Below are 23,884 nucleotides of genomic sequence, written 5' to 3'. Positions count from 1 at the left end.
CAGCCTGCCATTGATCACCCCCGGGCCAGGAAGGAAGCAGGATGTTTGGCGGCATCTTGTGCGTCTCGGTGTAATTGTCTAGTCACGGTACACTCACCACCACCATTGCGCCATCCTGTGGAAGATGTGCATCGCCACGCGCTCGCGTGTGTTAAAAGGTAAAAGTGAGAACGCTGACGACGCCCGATGACGCTGACGGCGATGAAGTGATCCGCCTTCTTCGTTAAACCTTGAATGATTGCCACGGCTTGCCAGGTACTTCATGAGATCGTTTTAACTACGATTGATAGAGAGTGCTGACGCTCGTGACAAAGTTGAAGGCGCTCCGCTGCACATTGACGGTAAATTCAATCATCTTCGATCGATCGCAACAGATACGACGCGTTGGTGGCCTTATCCACGGCCGGAATCGTGATGATTCAGCATCGTGATGCGCTACAGCTGGCTTTCCCTCACTTGGAATGTCCTCTGTGATCTATTCAATCCATCGGGGGGGGTAAGATCACTCGCAGTTCGAGGAGCACCAGCAGCAGCAGCAGCAGCAGAAAACAATTTGCCAATAAGGTGTGCCCTGCTGTGTTGTCGGTGGGAACTGCCAGCAGTACGGGGCCCAAAAGGTCATCGCCGTTGTTGCCGAAACGAATCCCATTTGCCGAATGATTTACAAGCAGCGGGTTTTTGGGCCATTTTAATGGGCGACATCGTAGACTCCTAGTAGGCTGAAAAGGGCAAAAAGTGCAGTTGGCGAAGGCCTGGTCGAGATGCACATGGCCTGCTGGGGTTGATCGTTCGCCCAAATGTCAAATGTCAGTCGCATCTTTGGCTCAATAAGCTTGAGTGACGGCTTTGCTGCAGACCAATTAGCTGTTCCGGCTTTCCCGTTGGAGCACTAGCGGTGGGGGCAATGGAATGAGCCACAAACACAGTCGCCTGTTGCAGCATCAACGCCGATGTCCGCCTGTCCGGTGATACGATTGCAAGTGAAATCTCTCTCGCTCTCTCTCTCTCTCCCCACCGGGGGGCTCCCTCGGGCGGATCCGACATATTGACAGTTAGAAATAGTTTCACTCTGGCTAATTAAGATGACAGGACAGGATAGTAGCACCACGGAGTCTGTGTGCGCGAGTGGAAGTGCATTTTAATTAAGCCGCAATCCACCTTAAGCTTCCACTCGTGGGGTGTCGGTGTCGGTGTGGCCACCTCACACACGCATTGCATCGGTTTCCGGTACGCAGCGCCCCTCCCAGGTCTTTCCCCGGGGGTTAGGGTTCCGGTCAGTGATGATCGGTAGGCCAACAAGCCGGAGGAACAACCCAGGGGGGGGGGGGGGAAGGAAAAAAAGAAACAAACAAAACGGTCACCGTAACTAGACCGAAACGGAAGTGTTTGGTTGTTAGGCGGACAAAAAGGGGAAGGAGGGCCGATACGGTGGCTGACACTGGAGCTGATACTTATCGGGTTTGTGGCATCGTTTGCTGTGGCGAGTTATGAAATGATAATTATAATTCATTTCATTTTGGGAAACCCAGATCCAGTACTAGACCACTGATCAGAATCTGCTGTCCGTGGGTTGGTGTAAACCTGTGAAGACCGCACTTATTCCAATTTCAAAAGCAACCCTTGTTTTAGATCAGATTTAGAGGGATACCCCCCGGTGATGAAAATGATGTCGATTATAATAGACAAAGAGAGGAAACAAAGAGAGACATAGAGATGCGTCACGTGAAAGGTATTTCAATTGCAATTTGAATGAAGCACCGGAACGCCCACGCCGGATGCCAGGTTAAGGGCCACCACCATGCGATGCGACCTAAATTGAAAATTCAAATACCAAGCCAACAGCAGCACCAGCAGCAGAACTGTGTCAAACGGCGCTATGCCATCGGTGCTACCGTGGATGCAGCATTAAAATGCGAAACAAAAGCAAAGTTTGAAGGCCACACCAGCAACTCCGGCTTTTATCCCTGTGGACCGGAGAGGCTGCTGAGCTAATTAAAAATCATCAACCCCACTGTTGACACAATACAAAACGGACAGCAAGCGAACGATGTGATGCGATCCGGTGCGAGATGCAAAAACCCGGTGCCTCCGGGAATGGGATGCAACGGTAAGGGCGCGCGTATGCCCTGCGCGGCCAATTGCTTAAAATACTTCACCGAACAAACCGGGCAACAGAAATATATTTACGTTTAATTACACTTACAGTGGCACTAGGGCGGGCTAGGTGACAACAACGAATTAGCAAACAATTGCCACCGCGTAACCTTCACCACCCGCCAGTGTTTTACGGTCCGTTTGCGTTCCGTGGGTGGTGGAAACCCTGCCTGCAAGCCCTGCAAGGCAAATGACTGCCTTGACTTGGTTGTTGGCAATTGAAATCGAAAGCAGACGGCGCCGGTGTGAGGTAATGAGAGACCTAAAGCGAAAGCCAGGGGGAGCCAGTTCAGTTCTACGGCAGCCCACTTACTAGCGATCATCCACAACACACACATTTGTGATTGGCATGACACGCAACTAGTGGACTTCCGGTGGGCTTCGACGAAAGGAACACTCCACGGTTAATAAACGCAAAATTGCAAAAAATTCTGTCGATTTCTTGCTCGCTAAAAACCGTTAACGTGCCAAACTGGCGCGCGAGAGAGAGAGAGAGAGGTCAATCCAATTCGTCATCCATTGCGACCATCGCAGCGGGTGCATCGGTACCGCGGACACACGTTTCACTTCACCGATCGTCGTCCATCCGGTGTCCGTTAGTCATGCAAATGTGATTTTATTATTTGAAACAACAAAATAAAACTCGGCAAAAGTAGCCTTGAAGTCCAACGCGTTGGCTCGCTAAGCGACAGTGGCTACTGGGATGGATCGAACCCATCCCAACGATCGCGAGCGCGCGCGCGCGCGTAACTACGGCAGCACATCCGGCATTTCACGGCACGACGGCGTCGCAGTATGCTAATCATAGCAGCCCGGAATGGAGCAACGCTCTCTGGCCGACCGACCGACCGACCAACCGACTGTCAAATCCTTCATTCCACGCCAGCGCCACCAGGATACCGATGAGTGGTTTTTTTATCGCTTTTTTGCCCGTTTTTTTTTTGGTCGATGAAAAACTGGACACTAATTCCCAGCGGTCCGGTATGAGACATGGAAAATCAATCTCGTTAGCGCGCCGGCGCGCGTCGCGACCGATGATGGGCACCGAGATAGCGCGAGGGGAAGAGCGTCCCCCCTTTGGTAGAAAGTGGCCGCATTTCGTGTCGTGCAGATTGTGCGAAATTCCCGGGAGCAACAAGCGTGTGCCAGTTGGGCCGTTAACTTTGGACGGACACACCACACTCCAGGGAACAACATTACGGTTCGCGGAGGACGACAAACGTTTAAAATCCATAAAAAAGATCGCTCCCAAAAACATATGCCTTGGCACGTAGCATAGGATGGAGGGGGAGGGTGAAATCATCAACCACATCAGGGGGGTGAGAAACATCGCTGGGCACAGAAAACTGGGCTAGACGAAAGCGAAAGCCATTTTCACCCTCTTGGGTGCAACACTTTAAACGGAACCACCCCCCAAACGTGATCCATCGGTGGCGCCCAATCTCTTTCTCTCTCTCTGTGTCCGTCTCCGTCTCCATCTCTCGGAAGCTGGTAGCCCAATGAGCCGGTGACGGAAGTGTTCGCAAGGGGAAGAGATCGCTTACACATCGCTTGCTGCTGCTGCTGCTGCTACCAGTCCACAAAATGAGCATTAAGACCACGGGGTGGAATGGGGAGACTCATAACCATGCTGTGGGATGAGAGACACAAGTGCAAACAAAGCATGGTAGCGTGGCGCAAGGTGAGGTTTTTTTTATGTAAATTGGTGATGATATTTACCACTGCTTATGCTAATCGACGAGTGGGTGACGAGAGCGCTCCCAAGAGATCGCACCAAAAACAAGAAGAAGCAGAAAAATAAAACAGAAAATAGCGAAACATGAGTCGAGGAAGAGGCTTTCTTGTGGAAGAAGAGTGGAGTGGCAACATAAGCGCAACGGCGTCCCCCAAACTCTTGCACAGGGACACGGCAAAAATGGAACCACACATCTTGGCGTCCCCGTGGTCCCACTTGATCACGTGCGCGAGGTTGGGGTGTTTATGCACATACACCGTCGGTCCACCACGTCGGTCCAGTAAATGTCGAGTTCCCTCCACCGAAAAAAAAATGGCTAAGCGCCCGGAGCCCACGGGGAAAGTGAGACTTTCGGACCTGACCCAAAGGTGAGGGTGAAGATGATGATGATGACGATGATTAGTTGCATAATTGCACGATGGCGCGTGAATACGGAAGAGAGATGTTGTGTTGCGATGCGCAAAACAGCCGGGACCGGGTCATAAACAACACCACACCACACCGCGCAGCAACCACAAAAAAGTGTCTTGAGCTTCTTTTCTCCCTCCGGGAATCGATGTCGCCGCCACTCGGGAGCGCCACCAGGCCCACGGTGGTGGGTGATTGAGGTTTTTTATCATTTTATTGCGAATCGCCGGTTCGTGCCGGGGTGCATTAATGGTCACTTCCCAGCAAGCAGTAGAGAGCGCACCGGCGGTTTCTTATTAAACATCATTAGGCGTCTTCACATTCGGCAGACGGAATCTCGAGGGGGAGATTAGAGGTTTTTTTGTTGTTGTTGGAAATTTTGTCGAATGTCACCCAGGAGATAGCGATTCGAGACGATGGCGGAACGGCACCGAAGGTGTCCAGAGCTTTTGAGTTATTTAACCTTTTATTAGGAAGAGGGATGGTGCCAGCGAATGGACCCCAATGGCCATATAAGTACTTCACAGGCCATCCCGTTAAAGGCTCCGTGACTATTCGATGTTTACGATTCGGCGGGACCGGCTCATAAGCATAAACACAAATTGCACGCTCAGAATGGGACTCGGTTCAGTGAACAATGGAGAACGATAAAGCCACAGGAAGAAGAGATCGTTGACCATCGTTCGAGGCTTGCAGCTGTGGTGGATTCATATCGCGATCATCATGAGTCATTAAATAAAAATGAAAGCTATATCAATTATAATAAATATTCGACGCATAAGAAGTTTGATTTCAGTATTGCGATCTCTAGCTCGTTTTTTTTCTCCTTTTATAAAAAGAATTTTTTTAAACAAGCTGCCATCGCGATCAGATCGTTAGAGTGCTGAATGTTAGCAAAAAAGCTTGGCCACAAGATGTGAGTCCATTACGCTCCGTTAGTGTAAGAATGATGATCATTAGGGTGATCACTCCAATTGATCGTTAAGGAGCGTTAATTTAAGCACTTCATCAAGATCTTGTCGACGTAAAAACAACTCTAGATTGCTTCACCACTAAGTTTGATTGTCGTATTCATCACTACAAATGATCGAAGGCGATCCTCGACACTTCTATTCGCTTTCCAAAGATCATTTATTCGAAGCGATCATGAAGCATTTTCGATTTATTTATTGAAACACTCCATAACAAAGTAAATGAAGGAATGAAAAGCTATCTCTACGATAGCCCCTCCAACCTCAGCACTGTTGGACCGATGTTTAACACAAGTGATCGCATAAAGTGCTTTCACCGCAAGACGCGTCTGAGTGGCTGTTGATATCGTTCTACAGTAGACCTTGTTGAGCGGCTAAAACGGCCGTCTGCATGCCCAACTGACACTCCAAAAACAGTTGCTACAGCAGTCTAAATAACGGTTCCTCACTACCTCGAGCAAGAACCTTCATTCTGCGTTCCTAGCACGTCCACATTCCACGTCGTCCAGACGGACGCGTCCGTTTGTTTATCGTCGTGGCTGCGCCTACACATGCCTATCACAGCGGTAACTAGCGGCTCGCTGTGACGTGACCGAAGGGTTCCAAGCAGTTCCAAAACAATAGACGAAAGAGCCACACGGAGCCTCACGAGTCACGTGCACGTGTGCGGTTAAGCTGTTTACTGTAAACGGCGCCGACGGACAACACTTTTAACAATAATAAATGTTAATCTCCGTTGCGCAATAGCGAAAGGGCGACTGTTGCGAGGGTGAGCGACGTTTGTTTGAGAAACGAAATGATAAGCGCTCCCGCCATCACCGCACTTTTTCTGCTCGATTTGCTGCCTAAGGATGGGTGAATGATCGGTTCGGCTCGTCGACACCTTTGCTTGGACCACACTTTCGGACCTCACGAGCGAACCTAATGTAGCGCATAAACTACCAGGCAGGCACGTGAAGGGTTGGCTACGGTTTGAACATTGGTTCGGAGGAAACGGGATGGGCCGAGTGCGTGCCTCAAGTGTGATCGATGCTCGAGGCGACTGAACCGTGCAGAGTGCCCAATGGAGCAGCAAAACGCCGCCATCGACTGACTGAAGATGGCAAAAACAAAAAAACACCGAAAGCAAAACATGCTTGCCCGTGGCGAGTGTGGCCGCGGAGCACACCGAACCGCGAGCATAGTTTTCAGGCGGAGGCGAAGAGCAAAACCACAGATCATTCACATCACTGGACTGGGAATGTAATCGAATAAGCCCCTCTACCTTTGCCTTCGCTATTGAGACTGCTCTATGTGTATCCGGTTCTTCGATTTTTCATTAAATTTCTGACCGTCTGGAACCTAACACGAAAACAAGTTACGACGATGGCTACCTCGAGAAAAAACTCGAAATGAGTAGGAAAAAGTGAAATGAAAATCTGCATTTAATGCGTGATTCCGCGAGATCGAAAAACGTAACGCAAAACACTATTTAGATCTCTTTCGGTTCCATTTAATCCCCTTCGAGGGCAAAGGGCACTCAACTGTGATCACAGATTCCGGCGTCATTAATTACTTCACATGTAATCACGCCTCGAAGTGCGTGTGCTTGTGGCCCACGAAGAGAATACACGAAGAAGGTTAATAGACGGAAACACATTATCCGTTAGCGATATGAGGAGTGAAGGTGGCGAACAAACACACTTCACTCCGAGTTTAATGGTAACATGTTAACCAGATAATGACTGGTTGCGTCTGGAGGTGTCTCGAGTACTCGAGAACCACGAGCGAGAGAGAGAGAGAGAGAGAGAGAGAGAGAGAGAAAGAGAGTGAACTGAAGATTAGGTGTTTCATTTTGTTTCCGATGATCGCGCTTCTCAACGAGTGTTCTTGATCTGCTGCTGCTCGTTTGTTCCGTGCATTCAAAAGTGGCGTCTCCTCGAAAAACTAGACCTCAAAAGAGCACAGAACGCGTTACTAAACATATAGCTACGCCCGGGGGGGAGGACTGCTGCTGCTCAGCGTCTCTTTGCGCCAACAGCAATCTGCCTTATTTCATCATCCTACCAACGAGCCAGCCAGCCATTATGGCCTCCATCGAAGCGATCGTCTAGGCCCGGGGCCGTAGAGGGTCTACCAAAAACCCAGCCAAGTGTGGCAAAGTGGAGGCGCAATGGTGGCAATTCAGTGTGCCCTTTGGAGAGATGCGCGACTGCGACCCACGACCACGACGACGACGAACTGTTGTTCTGCTAACAACGACCAACGAGTTTCGGAATACCCCGGGACCTCATCCATCTGTTACCATTAGGGTTAACGGATCGGACGGAACTGGTGGCTAGTGATTATGGGCTGGATGGGCGGAGAAATGAGATGAGATGCAGAACTGGCCCCCCTTTGGAGCAGTAAGGCGATGACTCCGGGGATTCGACCACGCATTCACTCGCGCGTTCGATCGAATGCACCGCAGCACTCGGACATAATTGATCGCCCCTTTAGCAAATAGATAATTAAATGTTTATGCTCCGACGGGCACACCGACGGGCGCCTGGCGTCGTGATGGACGCGCGAGCATCAAGCATTAATCACGATTTACAATCCGACAGACTACGGGTCCGATTGAATGGCTCCGTCGGTATGTCGGCTCCGTCTGCCAAGGTGCCAAGGTGATGAAAGGTGCCCACCACCACACGAACGAGCTTTATGAGTCAATGAATGATCGAAACGCGCACTGGACCGCACGCGGACAATGTAATTACATTCTCGCTCGCTCGCGGTGCATTGATGCATTCCAAGCTTCCAAGTGCTTTTCCCTCCCCCCAAAAAGGCACAATTTAGAGATTGCACCGGCGCGGTGGGTTGCGGTTGATAAAGACAAAGTGGCATGCTCGCTCGCTGCAGGAATTGACAGACGGAATTGGTGAGGACCATGACCCAGGGAAGGCATTCGAATGGTTCCAAAATTTCACTCCAACAAAGTCGGGTAGCTCAGTGCCAGCGCACCTCAAGGCCAGACACGTGTTCAACACGTTCCGTTCGACTTCAAAACTCAAACAAACGACATTGCATGCGTGCCGGCGTGCGTGCCACCGGTAGGTCGGTGTTCGATTCCGGATCGTTTGCTAAATCCCTAAACCACATTCGAACGCCGTCGCGGTGGCGGCGAAAGTCAGGGTCGAGGGCTTAAGGCTGGTCAGTGTCGATTTCGGAATGCATCTGTCGGTCGGTCTGTCTGGTTGTGGTTGTGGTCTAACGCTAGTGCCAGTTACCTGGCAGTCACTGAACTGACCACCATAATGCCTTTGAAGGCGAAAAAAAGCTCCCCACACTAACCCAGTTCCTCTGGTCGTGCTCTGGTCGCACCAAGCAGCAGATCGTGCGCTGGGTCATTAATCACCGGGATTAACACGTGTCCAGATCCAGTCCGCGCAACGGAAGTGGCAGATTGTGTCGAGTAATAAATAATTCGAAGATTTCTTTATAATCCCCCCCTGGGGCCGTCGAACGGGCACTAATCTACATCAGTTCGCAGTCCGTAAATACAGATGGAATGAGAGACACGACACCATGATTGACATCTAAAATGGATCGCTACCGGATAGTGACTGACTCGTGACTACCTACCGTGACTACCGGATAGTGACCTGAATTCACTTCTAGTCCATGCCTTTGGCCACACAAACCACAAACTGTTGCATCATGTTGGGCCTCCCCGCTCGGTTGACCCGAAAACCCCAAAGCTGATTGGACTTTAATGACAATCCGGGCAGCAGCAGCAGCAGCAACCTCAGCGCTGTCCAGTTCCGCTGCTTCGTTAGCTGCTGCTTAGCATGCCCATGGGTGGGCTCCCAGGGGGGAACGTACGGCACACACCACCGGGTGGCTCGCGTCTTTAATCGAAATGCACTGTGGTTGAGCTTGATTACCCACCACCACCACCACCCTTCTCGCGACCTCCCACTTGACGACCTGGATAAGCGCCCTGATCGTACAGCTCCATCCCAAGTGCCCCAGGAAATCAATATGATGATGGACGTGGTTGCGCCACTGCTGATGATACCCCGAGCCACGAGAAGGGAATCAAATCTGTGTCAAAGCGGAGGCCACCCTTGCAGGGAGTCCGGATCCATCCGGATCTAGCACCGGAGTGGAACGCGAGCGAGCTGGCAAATGATTACTACTACTAGAACACTTCCGGATAATGGTCCAGAAGATGACTCTGATGTCACAATTGAACCACCGTACCGAGAGCGAGAGAGAGACATTAAGGGCAGGTTGGGCTTTTGAGCCGTAATCGCTTCGAATTATGTCCCGAAAGACACTTGAAGAAGTTGTTCAACTAATTTACTTCCTGGCGCAGTGCCACCGGCCGGCTGGCTTAATTGCTGTCATCCGGACCACGGGTGTGCTCCTGAAACCAGGCAACAGTGACCTGGATACTTGCTGGTGGTGGCAGTTACGCATAAAAGCATCTTTTTCGGCACGAGGAAGACACAACAACGGAGAGAGAGATAAAGTTAAGTGAGCTTCAAAAACATGTTCAACACGCTAATTGTGATTGTGCGCGCTTGCCATTGAAGGCACAAGCGCAAACACTCTACGATGTTTGGCGTCCACAAGAACCAACTGGCCATCTTTGACGTGGTTCACCTGGTGTCACGGTCAGCTTTATGAATGACTGTGAAGTAGGTCGCGTGCCCGTGCACATAAACTGCGTCCGCATAATCTTGTAGCCAATTAGACTTTGGCATCAGGTGCTGGCTGAGGCTGCACGCGTGCTGCCCGCCGTCTAAGCTAATGCCGATGACCACCAAATCGACTGATGGTTGATAACCGCGTCCCCGCCTGGAGGCACTGGATGGAAAGAGTTATCTTCCGAGTGCCATCGGTGATGGGGCGATGCAAATTGCCCCAAAGTCCAAGCGTTCTGCACGACAGCGAGAAGAGTGGAACCGTCTGGAGGGTGCATTTGCATTTCTAACGAGATTCCGAACCGAAACCACCGGGGCAATTATGCATTTTTGTGCTCCAACGAATACAGAAGATCATTGAGCGGCGTTCGGAATTGGATGCTAACAGACAGTCACAGACACTCGTGCTCGTGGCGTAGAGAGTTATGCTGTCCGGCGTGGTTTGTGGTTTAAAAATACATCCAAAACGAGGGGTGACAACCACAGCGCCCGAGTCCGACTCGCTATCGTCTACTGGATGCGTTATCGATACCGCAACCCCTGCTGCAGCTGAGTGTTGAGCTCTCGAGATCGCGTCTCGTCATGTTTATCGTCTTCATGCCGTCCGTCGTCGCCCCCCAAACACCCTCCCAAACGTACGCAACTAACTGTTTCGTTTTGATTCAATTCGTCACACATCGCCCCCGGGGGTCTGCCGCTCTCTCTCTCTCTCTCTCGGAGTTCTTATTTGTTTATGCATGAAGAACACCGAACGGTTCACCCAACGCTCTTCCGAAAGGTTGCATCTTGGAAACGCACTCCAGCGAAAGGTCAATGTACTTGATTGAGTTGCAGCAGCAGCAGTAACCAACGGACGAAGAGAAGACCGTCGCTTGGCTCGAGGGCGAGAGAGCGACCAGAAACAGAAACGGGATCCGACTGGCTGCTGGTTGCATTTTCCTCTCTCTCGCTCGCTCTCTCCTGCTCGATACTGCGATGATTGCACCACCCTCACCCCGCTGGAACTGCCTTGCTTTCGTTCATTATCATTGGGATAAGAAGACGACGAGCGGACGAACGGAGGAGCAGAAAACCCGTTCAGTGCGCGGACCACGGGGCCGGTTCTGCGCCCGGATCGGATCCCAACCGGTGCATCGAACCTGCATTCTGCCCCCCGACGTCGTGGAAACCTGAACCAACAACCTCGTCGTCCGTAGGTGACCGTGACCGGTTTCATGTATACATAGCGAGCGAGTAGAGACCTTCTTCTCGGTTCCTTCACGGGCAGGAGGACAGCCCATTCGATTGCTCGACGACAAAGAACAGAACTCGCTCCACGGTTTCTCGGAACGGAACTTTCTCCTCGAACGCGTTGAGGAACGTTTTTGTCTCCCGGCTGCTGGAAAAGGCCGTCCCTGAATTGATCATGAATATTCAGGATTCATAAATGTGCAGCAACAGCATCAGACGTTGCTCATTTAGCGGCCAAACCAGAACCGCACCTTCTCGTCCTCGGGACAATCCCCAAGAGAGAGAGAGAGCTGCTGCGTAGGAAGCTTTCTTAAGAAAGGCGCGCGCGCTGCGAAGCTGCCAACTTTCAAGCACCGCATTTCATGGGTCATTTACCGGTTGATCCTTCGTCCGTGTTGCTGCAGAACGAGCGAGAAGGAAGGATGGAAAAGAATTTTAATTTTTACGCGCACTACCAAGCAGAAAGCGGGAGAAAAGCTTCAAAAGACGCCGGCCCTTTCTTTTCGGATTTCAGCAACTTTTGGCATAATTGTTTTACTCCAATCCGGTTCCAAAACTTTACGGCTTTTTCTTTCGAATTTTCAAATTCACCAGCACCGCGGTCTTTGCGCGCTGCCGGGTAAGTTACCGAACCATTATTAATGCATTCGCGGTTCAGTCGTGGTGCTGGCGTTTTTTTGGTTATTGATGCGATCATGTGGTCATCCATTTTTTTTCGTAATTCATTCTGTCTCTCTGCAGCTGTGTGCAGCGAGCATGCAATGGCTGCTGATGGCTGATTCAGTGGCAGTCCACTTTTTTCGGCCATTTTATTGGTCGAAAGCATTTTGTGAAACATTTACAGACGACTTGACAAGGCGACTAATAATAATTCCATAAGTTTTTTTGCAGGGCGCGACACACAGCGAGAGAGAGGATTAATGAAGACATTTTCGTTGAAAGGTACGACAAAATGTTACGAAAATAACCGCACTCGGACCACCCATGGTGTGGTGCTATCAAAGGCAAGGAATCAACATCAACCATCGAGCGGCCAGCATAAATAGGCCAGCACGCTTCGAAGCCGTATCTTCGATCCGGTGCTGCTGCTCACAAAACCACATTGCCATTGATGATTGATAAAGTGTGCCTCAGCCCGAGTCGTGTCCAGATCAATCTCCAAAAGGTCCATTTGGACGGACGGTGGTCATCCGTCATCCGCAACGAGAATGCTTAAAGCGCCACCTCGCCTTCTCGAAAATACCCTTCTCTAGAGCGTGTAATGTGGGGGAATGTTGGGGGGTCTTGTGTCTCTTCTTCATTGTTCTCGCTTCCGGTGCCTTATCGTGCATCCCATTTTATGACCTCTTAACCGATCCTTGTATGGCCTCTGCTACCGTACAGCCCAATTGGTTCATCGCCTGGTTTTTACATCCCTTTCTGTGGATAGAAAGAGAGTTCCACATGGAGATCCTTGGCAAAGAAGGACCCAGAAGGACTGGTCGGTAGGGTTGGTCATCTTTTACAGCGCAATAAGACGGCCACCATCATCCATACGGTACAGTAGAGACCCTTTTTGTGGGCCCCCCGTTGTGCGTCGGCTGGAATATTAGTGCCAGAGTGCCTTTTTATGCTCTTTTGGAAGCATTGTATCCGGAACAGTCGGAAAAGATGAGGCCCGAAAATCCCGTAAAGTCATCTCATTTTAAAATCAAATTTACCCCCGTTTGGATATCGAACCTGTTTTCGGGGGTGGTTTTGCTTCACCCCATATGTGGTCGCTTACCCCCTAAAGCTTACAGTAATTGTGGTGGCAAAGTTTCGCAACTAACGGGAGGGGGGTTAGTTTAATGTTGGCCGCAAAATCCCGCTACGCCTTATCAGCGAGCGAGTTGTTTGTTTTATTACAAATTGCACCGCCATTGTGTCCACCGTACCGTTTGAGGGACTTCTTCCTGGTGACTGTGTGTGCATGTGTATGTGTACCGTTTGTTCTCCATCAAGAGAGAGAGAGAGATGGAGAGAACGCCCCGGGAAACCATAGAACTGCTGCCCGGCCTGGTCTTGGCGCCTTTACGCTTGGTGCTTCAATTATCGATTACCGATTCAAAACGCAATTCGGTTGCGCTCTGGCGTGGTGTGGCGTGGAGTGGCACGGAGAGGGGTTGAGGTTGAGCTACATGCGCGCACACCACCGCAGAGGCAGACACATTCTGGAACACACCATCTGGTGTGATGCTGATGCCACGGACTCACGTCATGTCTTCTATTCCTTCGCGAGTGATGAGCTGAAGATGGTGGGAGCTTGAATCAGGCCAGACCTGATTTGAGGCCGCAATACAACGGGATACCAGGCCGGCGAGCTGGCCGGCAAGCGAGCCAGGTAACATCTTCTTCTTCAAACGGTCGCTTCAGGCGGAAACGTGGCGAACAAACCAACCATACACCGAAGATCGGCACCGGATAAACCGGTAAATCAACGAAAGTTGCGTTGCCGAGTCAAGAATCGCGAGTCCACCACCTACGAGAGTTCGTGATCGATCGTTGCGGGTCCGGGGGCCACTCCACGAAGTGGGAATGGTGTTTAGGGATTCAAATTGTGGGCCCTGCCCTTAATCGTGTTTCCCGTCGCCGTCGTGCAGCAACACTCGGCACTTGGCAATCATCCGTAATTGAGGTAGCCCTTTCTGTGATTCCGGTTTTACGTCTGGCGGTGTCCGTGAAGACACACGTTCGAGTGGAGACGTTCGAGTGAGGAGCTGGCATAGAAACGCCACAATCCTGTTCCCTTATCCGCTCCGAGCTGGCAAACCTGTTTCGCAGGGGACCATCACCATTCCAGCAGCAGCACCTCGAGCACCATTTAACCACGACTTTGTGGTGGGCGAAAGTTTGCCAGGCTAAGGAGGAAAGAGATACCTGGACGCTCGCGCCTCCGATAGTGAGAACGAGAATCGCACCCGGCAGATAAGCCTTCGGTTTTTGGGAAATTTAAATACAAATTGGAGCCAGACTGGAGCGGTTATGCTCCTGAGAAACGTTGGCCAGCTTCATTCGCGTTCGCTAGCACGTTTTATGACGCAAAACGAAGGCGAACGCAAAAGCAGAATGCAACCAAGGCGCGTCTAACTTGAATGAATTGGCGGAATTCGCACGAATCTTCAAAGTTCAAGGTGAACCGCGAGCGTGGAGTTGGTTGGAATCGATCACCGCGCTCAAACTGTGCTGTCCGACCAAAAGACACAGTTCACGGTCTCGATTCTCTTCCGTTGTGAAGCTTCCTTCTTGATGCGCATCAAACCGAATGCGATGAAGCTGTCCGGTTGTGAGAAGCGCGAAGCGGCTGAAGCTTCCTCTCTCGTCACTCGACTCGCTAGATCCAGTTCGCTTCGAGCATCACCCCATTTGGGGTGTATGTAAATTAGAAAAGAAAAACCAGTTCAACGCCTGGGTCGACGTAATCATTCCATTCACTGGTTCGCAATACCAGCCCGTACCTGAGAGACCCTGCCCTTCAATGTGATTTGCAAAAATCAACGAATGACGAACACTTAAATCTCGACGGAAAGTACGAAGCCGTCCGGCAAACCGGTGATCCCGACCCGGTGATGTGGAGAAAAAGATCGAATCGTACGAATGTGTGCCACTGGAACCAACGGATTCTGTGGATTCCCTTTTTTGCTTGCGTTTTGTGGCGCCCCCCGGGAACGGGGCATCGGAAAGTGGGTCTCCTCTCGCCGCTACAATGCGCCACATCCGTAGCAGCAGCAGCAGCAGCCACAGAGTCCGGTTAGGTCTCCCGGTCTAGGTCTCGGTCAATCTGCCGTTGGCGAGAGAGTGGAACGAATTGGCCGCCGCCTGGGGTGGGAAGGTGAAGTGAGCAACCCATTCCGACAGCAGCTCAGCTTTGTGGATTCCTTATTGGAACATCCCCTTTGGTGATGGAGATGGTCATCTCGTGGCGATTCAACAGCTGAATGCGGCGAGGCCCAGGGGCGCTGCGGCTATGAAGCGCATTAGCAACGAGGAGAAGCCTCGTGGAGCCGTTGCAAGGAGTGGAATAGGGGGGGGTAGGGTGCGGTCTGTAACACACTTAGCCAAACAGGTGCGTACGCAGCACAGCATTCCGAAATGAAAATCTCATCTTCATGTCCATGGGTCGATGATCGATCCGTTTGGAGAGAATCGTGGTTTCTGCTGGATTTTTTTGCTTTTGTTCATTCTTTGTTGAGTGAGGCGAGCATAAATCGTATTCCAGTTTAGAATGCAAGAGAAACTCCCCGAGAGTTGCATTAACGAAACTTGATCCTCAAACGCAGTCCTATTTCTTTCTCTCTCGAGAGAGAGGGAGAGAGTAATTTATATTTGAAAGATGCGCATTTAGACTTACCATTCGTTGATTAAATTGTTGCAACACGGCAGCATCACACACTCTGCCTCAGGTTTCTCTTCACCTCAGCCTCAATCCGATCAGCATCACCTTCGCACCTTTGCTGCGCTACACTCGCTTCCACTCAGCATCTGATGAGCCTGTGAGTCTGGGTCCACTGAATACACTGGCTTCAATTTATCTACCAAAAAAAAATAGAAGGAATAAAAAAATGGAAAATGGTTAGATTATGGAAAGCGAACAAGCAAACAAACGATATCGCGGAGAGAGAAAAACTGGAGAAACTGTTTCCCTCAGCCGATGGCGGTGGAAACATCTGCTCCGTTATCGGTAAAGCAAGTCGCAACACACTAGTCAAGCGAAAGAAACGTAAAGCGAATCGCTTGATAATCTGATTCAATGTCTGGATACAAAGAGCCAACGGCTGGTGGGGTGGTTGCCAATCCTTGTGGCTATTGCGAAGAGAAGATGCTTCAAATACAGCAGAAAAGTGTACGAAAAGTGCAGGAAAGGATTTATATTTACTTTTTCCGAAACATTTCCGATGAACTCGCTCCCTCTCGAGCAAAACTAATGCAACAGCAGTAGCAGCAGCTGCAGCAGGTGTGTGGCTTTGGTCAGTTCGCTTTTTGAAGTATTTTTCAATTCACTTGCTAGCAATTTTCCTTTTTTTCCGGGAAATTTCCAGGAAAACGCAACGGTAGCAAGCTCTCTTGTGACTCGAGCTTATCATTAATGCATTATTCATCGCTCTTCAGACCCAGAGGTGAGCCAGACTATCGTCTTCGTATCGTAAAGGACTTTTTCTGGGAGTGAAGGCAAAGTGAAAAAGCTAAGCACCTCAATGCACCCTCGGCCGCTCTCAACCGCAGCTCAACGATTTCATTATCGAGAGAGGAAACCATAAAAAAGGGGTGGGGGTAGGAGGTTTGCTATTTCAGGCGAACGACCCTTTTTTTCGGAAGCCCCCAACCAAAAGCACCCCAAGAAAAACCCATCCACATGCAACAACTTGTTTTCGGGGGAAATAAAAATTAAAGCAAAACAGATTGAAATGGATCCCTAACGGCCATCAGGCCCGAGGTCAAGATGATGCAGCGAGGCTTCACTGGGGGCGAGAACCGGATGGATAAAAGTTTTCCGTCCCACGTTCCCGCCCCCGAGAGAGAGCGTCCGAGAAAAGTGAAGTGAAAAGTTTGACACTCAAAGGTGGTGTTGAAGCGCCGGCACTACCCGATATATCCGAGAAGCGATAACAGAACACTTTAGTCTATTAGTTCAGAGACCTCTCGATGTCAGCGGGCCAGGGTGGTGGAATGGCAAGGTATCCGGTTTGTGGTTCCGGAAGTCACTAATGTTTACCGGAATTACGCTGCACCGCCTAATTGAGATAACACATCCTGCTCTTTTGATCTGTCATTGAATTCGCCCAAAAAAAAAAAAAGCCCAAATCAGTTCCCTCAATCACTTGTAATTTCGTGCTCAATCACTCTCAGTTCGTTTCAGTGCAGTTCCGTTTCATGAAGTCGATGATGATGATGATTGGTGGCCTGTCGTCGATTGGTCAAACACTGGTCAAAAACGTTTCAAAGCGGAGCGAACGAGCGACCGAGTACTGCAACCGCCACCGCACAGATTCGTTGTTTGTCGACCGCAAACAATTGAAACTAAAACCAAACAAACCACTTCCAAACCTCCCGGGAACGTGCACTCTCAAATTACTGCTTCCCTGGCACTAACAAGCCAGCGACGACCGCCGCCCTCTTCCTCTTCCTCATCATTGCACTGCGCGGTTTACCAGTTCGAGATGCCTCCGTTAGGAAATTGGAAAATTTTATACAAACAAAAGGGCCCTTCAACGTTCAGGTTGTGCAGGGGAGACGGTTCCGCCCGTACTACCTCACTCATCATGGCCATGCGGTCTTGAAGAGCATGCTCTGCATGCGCAGCAGTTCTGGCCTCACGAGACAACAAATTGGGAGCGCCCTTTGGTAGCCCAAGTTTGATGTTCTTGACTTGCTGCTGCTGCTGTTGCTGCTAGTTCTAGTGGTTCTGGTTCATCAAAAAGTGTGAAAATTTTCCAAATTTCCCTCCACCAAAAAAAAATGGGTAAATAACGAGCTATCGTAGTGCGACCGGCCGGCTCCACACTCATAACTTTGCTCACTATCGTGGCGTTTGTCTCCCTGTTCGGGGCAGGAACAAAGCCACCCGGTGCGAGGTGTGGCAAGGCCAAACTTTTCAAACCCGAGGCCGATGCAAGAATGGCAAGACGCCGCTTTTTTGTTGTCTCTCCTCTTCTTCTTCTATTCTTTTTCTTGCTGGTGGTTGGGACTGGTTTTTGGTGCCAAAGGCGAGAGTCATTCGTTGGAGAAGTCGTTGCGAACGCTTCCCTTTTCCACATGGTGCTCTGTCAGAAAGTTGTGGTGTAAATTAAGCGCTAAACGATGTTTCATGCCTACAAATGGCAGAAGTGCTCTCGGGTCCACTTTGACGAGAGAGAGAGAGCGAGAGAGAACCGTGTGCAGTTGGAGGTGGATTCGAGAATTCATGCAAAACGCAAAGCGACTCCAATGCAACTAATTTATGAGACCGACAGCCTAGCCTGAGGACCCATTTTTAGAGGCGCACCATTTTGGAGAGTAATTATAGGCCAAATTGAACTTTTGCACTTGCCAAGTTGTTTAACAGATCGTCCGAACTTTTGGTGCTCGAATCGCTGTTTGAAACGCATCGAGGTGCTCCGGCAGACCTTCAAATGATTTCGCATCGCATCGACGACGTTGTGACTAGCTGATCTGTCACGATCATCAATCACGCTTCGAGCGGAACAGAAGAGAAGAAGCGAAGCGTCGTAGACCTGGAGAGGGACTCGGCCTTAGATGCAACTGCCCTGTTCGGTTAGACCCTCATGCTACACGGATTTGATACCTTGATAGGGTCAACACCAACACCTTTACTCATCTTCTAAGCACACACATGGTGGGGGGAGGGGAAAACCGGTTCCTCTACGCTTGCACTAGCCTGCCGGTATCTCTCTCCCTCCCTTCCTTCTCACAAAGCTTTAGAAATCATCGCGAGGGCTCCACGCAAACCATTTACGCTAATAGCTCGCCTCATCAGTTCACACGCGGTGTCCACTCTCGTTTGGCTTCGTCGCTTCGCCATCTTCATCGCATCGGCATTCTGGGCCGCCGTCGCCATCGTTGACGTACCTCAGGCGCCGTGTCCTCATTAGCGCCCGTAACCTTCAACTTCAAACCCGCATCCTCCAGCGCAAACTCCGCTGCGGTCTTTGTGCGACAATCTTTTCTTTACCGCTTTTCTACGGCCATTCCGAAGAGAATGGACTTCGGCGGCTGTTCCGATGACAATAATGTTAATTAGGACGGAGAGACCAGAAGCTGCCAGTTACTGGACGAGTGAAGGCGAGACGAGGGACTTACAGTGTTGTCAGTGTCCCCTGCAACAAGGTAAAAGGTTTCCTCAATAAAAAAAGGTCCCGTCGGATAAGATGCAGCTATCTTATCGTTCCGGTAATGCTAGGCATCAACTACTGCCGACTGGTACAGGTAGAGCGTATGTTTGATTGGTATGTTTACTTAGATTGGTGGCTGGAATGATGCTTAAGTACCTTTAGTGCCCTCTGGAAACATAATGTAAACAGAGAAACACACTTGTGGGACCACATTCTGGTGTGTTGTTACTTTCTATCATTAGCCTCTGCGGAACCCAATCAGTGCCGGCATGCCAGCCACACATACTACTACCGAGACGTTCGTTGCATGGCGATGACTCGCTGCACGCAGTCAGGCGTAGCATACTTCGATCGATTCCACTTCTCTCTTCTGGCTGGTTCTTCACTTTTGTCGTTGCCAGACGGGTTTATGACAAACCAGTTCCTCCACGACGTTCCGATCAGTTCGGACAGTGTGTTTTCATTTCTCTAAATGAAATTCTTGTATCCGGCGCACACCGATGACCGGAATCACTGTTGTTTCCGAGTAACCATCTCTGTCCGGTGAGAGATTTGAATGCCTGATCTCGTGTTCCGTATTGCACTCGTGAAGAAGTCAATTCGCACATATTCGTTGGTTGGCGATCTCTTGCACTGTCTTTCCTTCTACTTCGCTACCCCTAGATGGCCTCTTTGTGGGCGACCATGGCAAGCAAGCCTCCTCGAGTGGCCTCTGCACGCTCGTTCAAGTTCAAGTAAATAAAATCGAACGTCACCTTTTCTCAACCCGAAGCCATGGGCTTCTTGTGCTGTTGAGGCATGCTAAGGAAGGCCAACCGAGCCGAATCGAGAACCAGCTCTGCAGAGCGAATGACGGGAAATCTGGAGAGGGAAAAAACTCTCCGAGCGGCACGTCTAGACTGACCAGCTGGCCGTACAGACCGGCAACAACTGTTCGATCACGTAGGTCCCCGTGGCCAGCGAGTCACCGACACAGTGTCGCTAATTTTGCCCACATTCACGGATTTCCCCGCTCGCCGTAAGGCCGAATCCATCATCTGGAATCTCGAGAGAACCTCGACCAGAGACACCATACAGCACGCGCAAGTTTTGCATAGTTGTACGATGACGACGATGCCGATGATTAATCGCTGGCTTCAATGAACCAAAACATGAAGCAAAACCATGCACACGCCAGGTCGGTTGGTTGTCCCAACGAACGATCGTGTTACATACGCCTCAGTGGGCGCACCTTTAAATCATTCTTCGAATCATCTGCGAACGGGTTTTCGAATAACAAAACCACCGGAGACCCAGGAGAAGAGGCGGCCGATGGTGAAGATACGCTGAAACGTGACTTTTGTCAGCATGAACATGACTCCTGCTGTGGAGCTGTGAAGCTGTGTATGTCTTAGGTATGGGGAAAAAACAAAGAAATTTCAATATTCCATAGGCGACTGGCGAATAAAGCGAATGGTGGTTCGACAATTTGTCACTGCCTTACTCAATGCGAACCGAGTGAAGAACGACGTCGAAACGGTAGCACGTTACAACGTGCTCGAAGGTATAAACGAATGAAGTTAGTTGGGCTGGAAAGCTTGTGAAGTGGGAATACGTAAACGGCTGAGCGCAGCTGTGGAATGCAGCATTTGGGATCCATTCAACGTAGGTACAAGATCAATTGCCTTTAGAATTTATCTATGAAAATGTCATATCCTCGTGTCTATTTTAGAAATGCAATCTGAAGTGGGTAGCGTTTTAAACACACTTGCAGTAATTTATCATTTTGATGAATCTTATATGTCTGGATAAAATTCATTATGCACTTTTAGAAGCAATATGTATGCAATATGAAGCAATATCGTCATTGTTTTGTGCCGTTTTAAATAAGGTCATGGATTTGATGTTTATTTTCGAAAAAAATATACGAAAAATAATAATTGTTTCAAAATTACAAAGGGCTAGATAGCGCTCTGTTTTAAGCTGTTGAAGCTACTTAATCCGCTTCAAAATCACACTTTATTTTAAAACACTTCTTTATTTTATTTCGTTATCATTTTGAACAAAGTCAGATAAAACTTACTGAAAACTATTGATTACAGAGAATGGAGACCTGATAAAGATAGAATGCATCCTGATAATGCTATACATTTTATCACAAAATCATTGATGATTTTGAATAGTGTACAGCAAACTGATGCACCAGAATAAACTCCAAAGTAACGACAGCAACACGGTCGAAGTATAGAAAATCAAATGGATAATGCTCGTCTTGCAAAGGATCAACTTCCGTGCTCATCAATTCTTGTTCAGCAACAACAATAGCCACAGCACGGACATGCTCCACTAATTGGACCCAAACCCTGGCCAAACGCCACTCGTGTTGTGCGGGATTATTTAAAATCTATTACGTCCTCTCACCTCGCCCCGCCGAGATCAGCTCCCGAGCTAGCTCGATGGCAACGAACCCACCCACCCCGAGCCGGCCGACGAGTCCAAAAATAGCCCTCGCTAAACTAAATCACTCCCCAGTGCCCACAAACTTTGCCTTCATTTCACAGCTGTTATCGAATTAAACTACAATCTACCATCCCCGCGCCGTGTGCCTTGTGAGCATCAGGCGCGTTGCGCTACATGTGCTGATTGCCACTCCGCTGTTGCTGACGGGGAAGGCTCGATTGTTTTCCCGACCGTTCTCTGGACCCCACGCCACATTACTGGAATGCAGGAGTAGGGGATGGGAGCTAATCAAAACTGTGGCTATCGGAAAACGCAACATGTCGGCTGGAGCAACATCGCATCGTCTAGCAATCCTTCCAGATAATCTAATCCAACGCTTCCCAGAACACCGAGCCACAAGCGGGAGGGGGGCTTTTGCATTGTACGTCCGGATATGAGACGAACCCGACGAGCTGTTCTTTGCCAGCCGTGCCTGGATTCGATCCAATTTCCTTCTAACCGACGGTCTGGGCTGATTACGCACGGAACGGCCCAATGTTAGGATGTTAGTCGAGGCTAACAAACATTTTACAAAAAAAAAAATACTCCCCGCTGAAAAAGGGAAACCAAAAAGGCTAGCCGCTAGTTTACCTCGTTTTTCGGCGCATCTTTTTCGCACACAACAATCCCTGGGCCCCCGGATGTGCCCGAATTGGCCGCAGCAGCGCAGCATCGCGATGATAATTTGATCTACTTAATCGCAAACCCAGGAACAGCTCAGATATTGGCACGAAAAGGCCAAGATAGAGAAGAAAAAACGGGGTGGCACTATTGTGTGGCGAAAAACGGACCAACAGACTAGCCGACAACCAACATTTACAGTAATTTTCCAGTGCCATAGCACCGCTGCCTTGCTGTACTGTACAGCACGATGTGCAAACAAGCAGCACCGGCTGGACAAAACAACCGGGAGCGGGAATTGAAAGAATGGAAGTGTTTAGAGAAAAAATCCAAGGGGAAAAGGGGGGAAGAGAACATGAGTGAAAAAAGAACCCGGGAAAAGCCCACACCTCGCCACGATCCGTTGATAATGGAATGGAAAATTGCCACAGTGAGAGAGGGAGAGCCGCGAGCAACCACATACGATCGAGTTTTGCGGATCGCAGCTTCAGCTTTTGGGTTGGCGCTCTGTGCATTTTTAAAGGGGGTGGTACTGGGGCTAAAATCGAGCCGAGCGAAAAGCGTGTCGGACGAATGAGAGGGTGGCAGAGGTCAACACCGAGGAAGTGGACAATAAAAACTGGACCAACCCACCGAAAAAAATCGAGTAACTGCCAGAACGGTGATTAACCGTTTGTGGTGCCCGTGCCACGGAGTGTGATCCGGAATGTGACCCGTGTCTCTATCGCTTTCTATTAATTTCGATCTCTCTTTATCTCTCTCTGTGGCAGCTTTGAACCTCTTCTAGTCGGATGTTCATTCGATAACATAACTTTCCAACAGGAACAAGCAGTTTCCCCGGGAAATACTCGATTTTTACTTCAATTGCAACCAAACAAAGAGAGGAAAAGAGGGAAAAGAGGCAGTAGAGAGAAAATACGAACGGATGTGACGTTTCCTTCACGTTCTAATTGCCGGCGGCGTCGATTAGCGGGTCACACATCAGGTCCATCGTCTACTGGTCCGCTACTGCTTCTGTGTGTGCCAAGCTCGTGTCCCGTATCTAGCGGCATTAATTGACCGCAAAGCTCTCGCTCCCTGCCCTCCCGTTTCACTCTTCTGCTGTTGAATTTTTCGGTTCCGATTTTCCCGTTTCCGTTTTCAACTTTTTGTTACACTTTTCCACCGCAACCCCGCCACATGTGCTGCTGCTGCTGCTGCTGCTGCTGCTGGTCCATATGATTTATGCTGAACGATTCTATGTTGCCTCGACCACCCACTCCCCCACCAAAGAATGTGCGCCGCGGTGGTTCCGTTCCGTTTTCGATGGGGCAAATGTTAAAAGGGAAAAGCTTTTCATTCTTCTTCCTCCTTTTCCTTCCTCGGTTAGGCCACGGCCCGGAAAACCGCTGGTTGTTGTTGTTGCTGGTGGCGTTCAGATTGGGTCAGCCGGCGAGCAGCGCATTTCACGTATGACACATCATCGTGCGGTTACCCGATTCCCGTTCATTCAGCACAGCGATTTCCACTCATTTCCAATTCCAACTGCGCTGCGCTGCGCGGTTCAACTGGCGCGACCAACGGTGCTCGCCCCTCTGAAGATGACACATGAAGGTCCCTTTTTCGGGGTTTCGTGTTAAGCGACGCGTGGATGCTGGATAGCTACACATACAGACTGCCCTCACAGTTGAGATTGCGTGATTGTGATTCATTGCTTCTCCACCAGCAAGCAGCAACAGCAGCCAGAGCAGAGAGCACTGCGAGGTGAAGAGCATAACATGTTTTAAATAA

The 23,884-nt window shown here is 49.9% G+C and overlaps 1 protein-coding gene across 3 annotated transcripts in view; it reads right to left on the bottom strand.

The window, feature by feature from the left end:
* The window catches only part of LOC126574986 (putative polypeptide N-acetylgalactosaminyltransferase 9), a 60,167-nt gene that overhangs the window by 16,395 nt on the left and 19,888 nt on the right, over positions 1-23,884 (bottom strand). For all 3 annotated transcript variants that reach the window (XM_050235439.1, XM_050235441.1, XM_050235440.1), the window contains exon 3: positions 15,538-15,718. The gene's annotated coding sequence lies outside the window, so the exon portion shown is untranslated. The remainder of the gene's footprint in view (positions 1-15,537; positions 15,719-23,884) is intronic.

This window comes from Anopheles aquasalis, chromosome 3 (assembly GCF_943734665.1).
Source record: "Anopheles aquasalis chromosome 3, idAnoAquaMG_Q_19, whole genome shotgun sequence".
Lineage (NCBI taxonomy): Eukaryota > Metazoa > Arthropoda > Insecta > Diptera > Culicidae > Anopheles > Anopheles aquasalis.
This window is presented reverse-complemented; position numbering and strand designations above follow the sequence as displayed.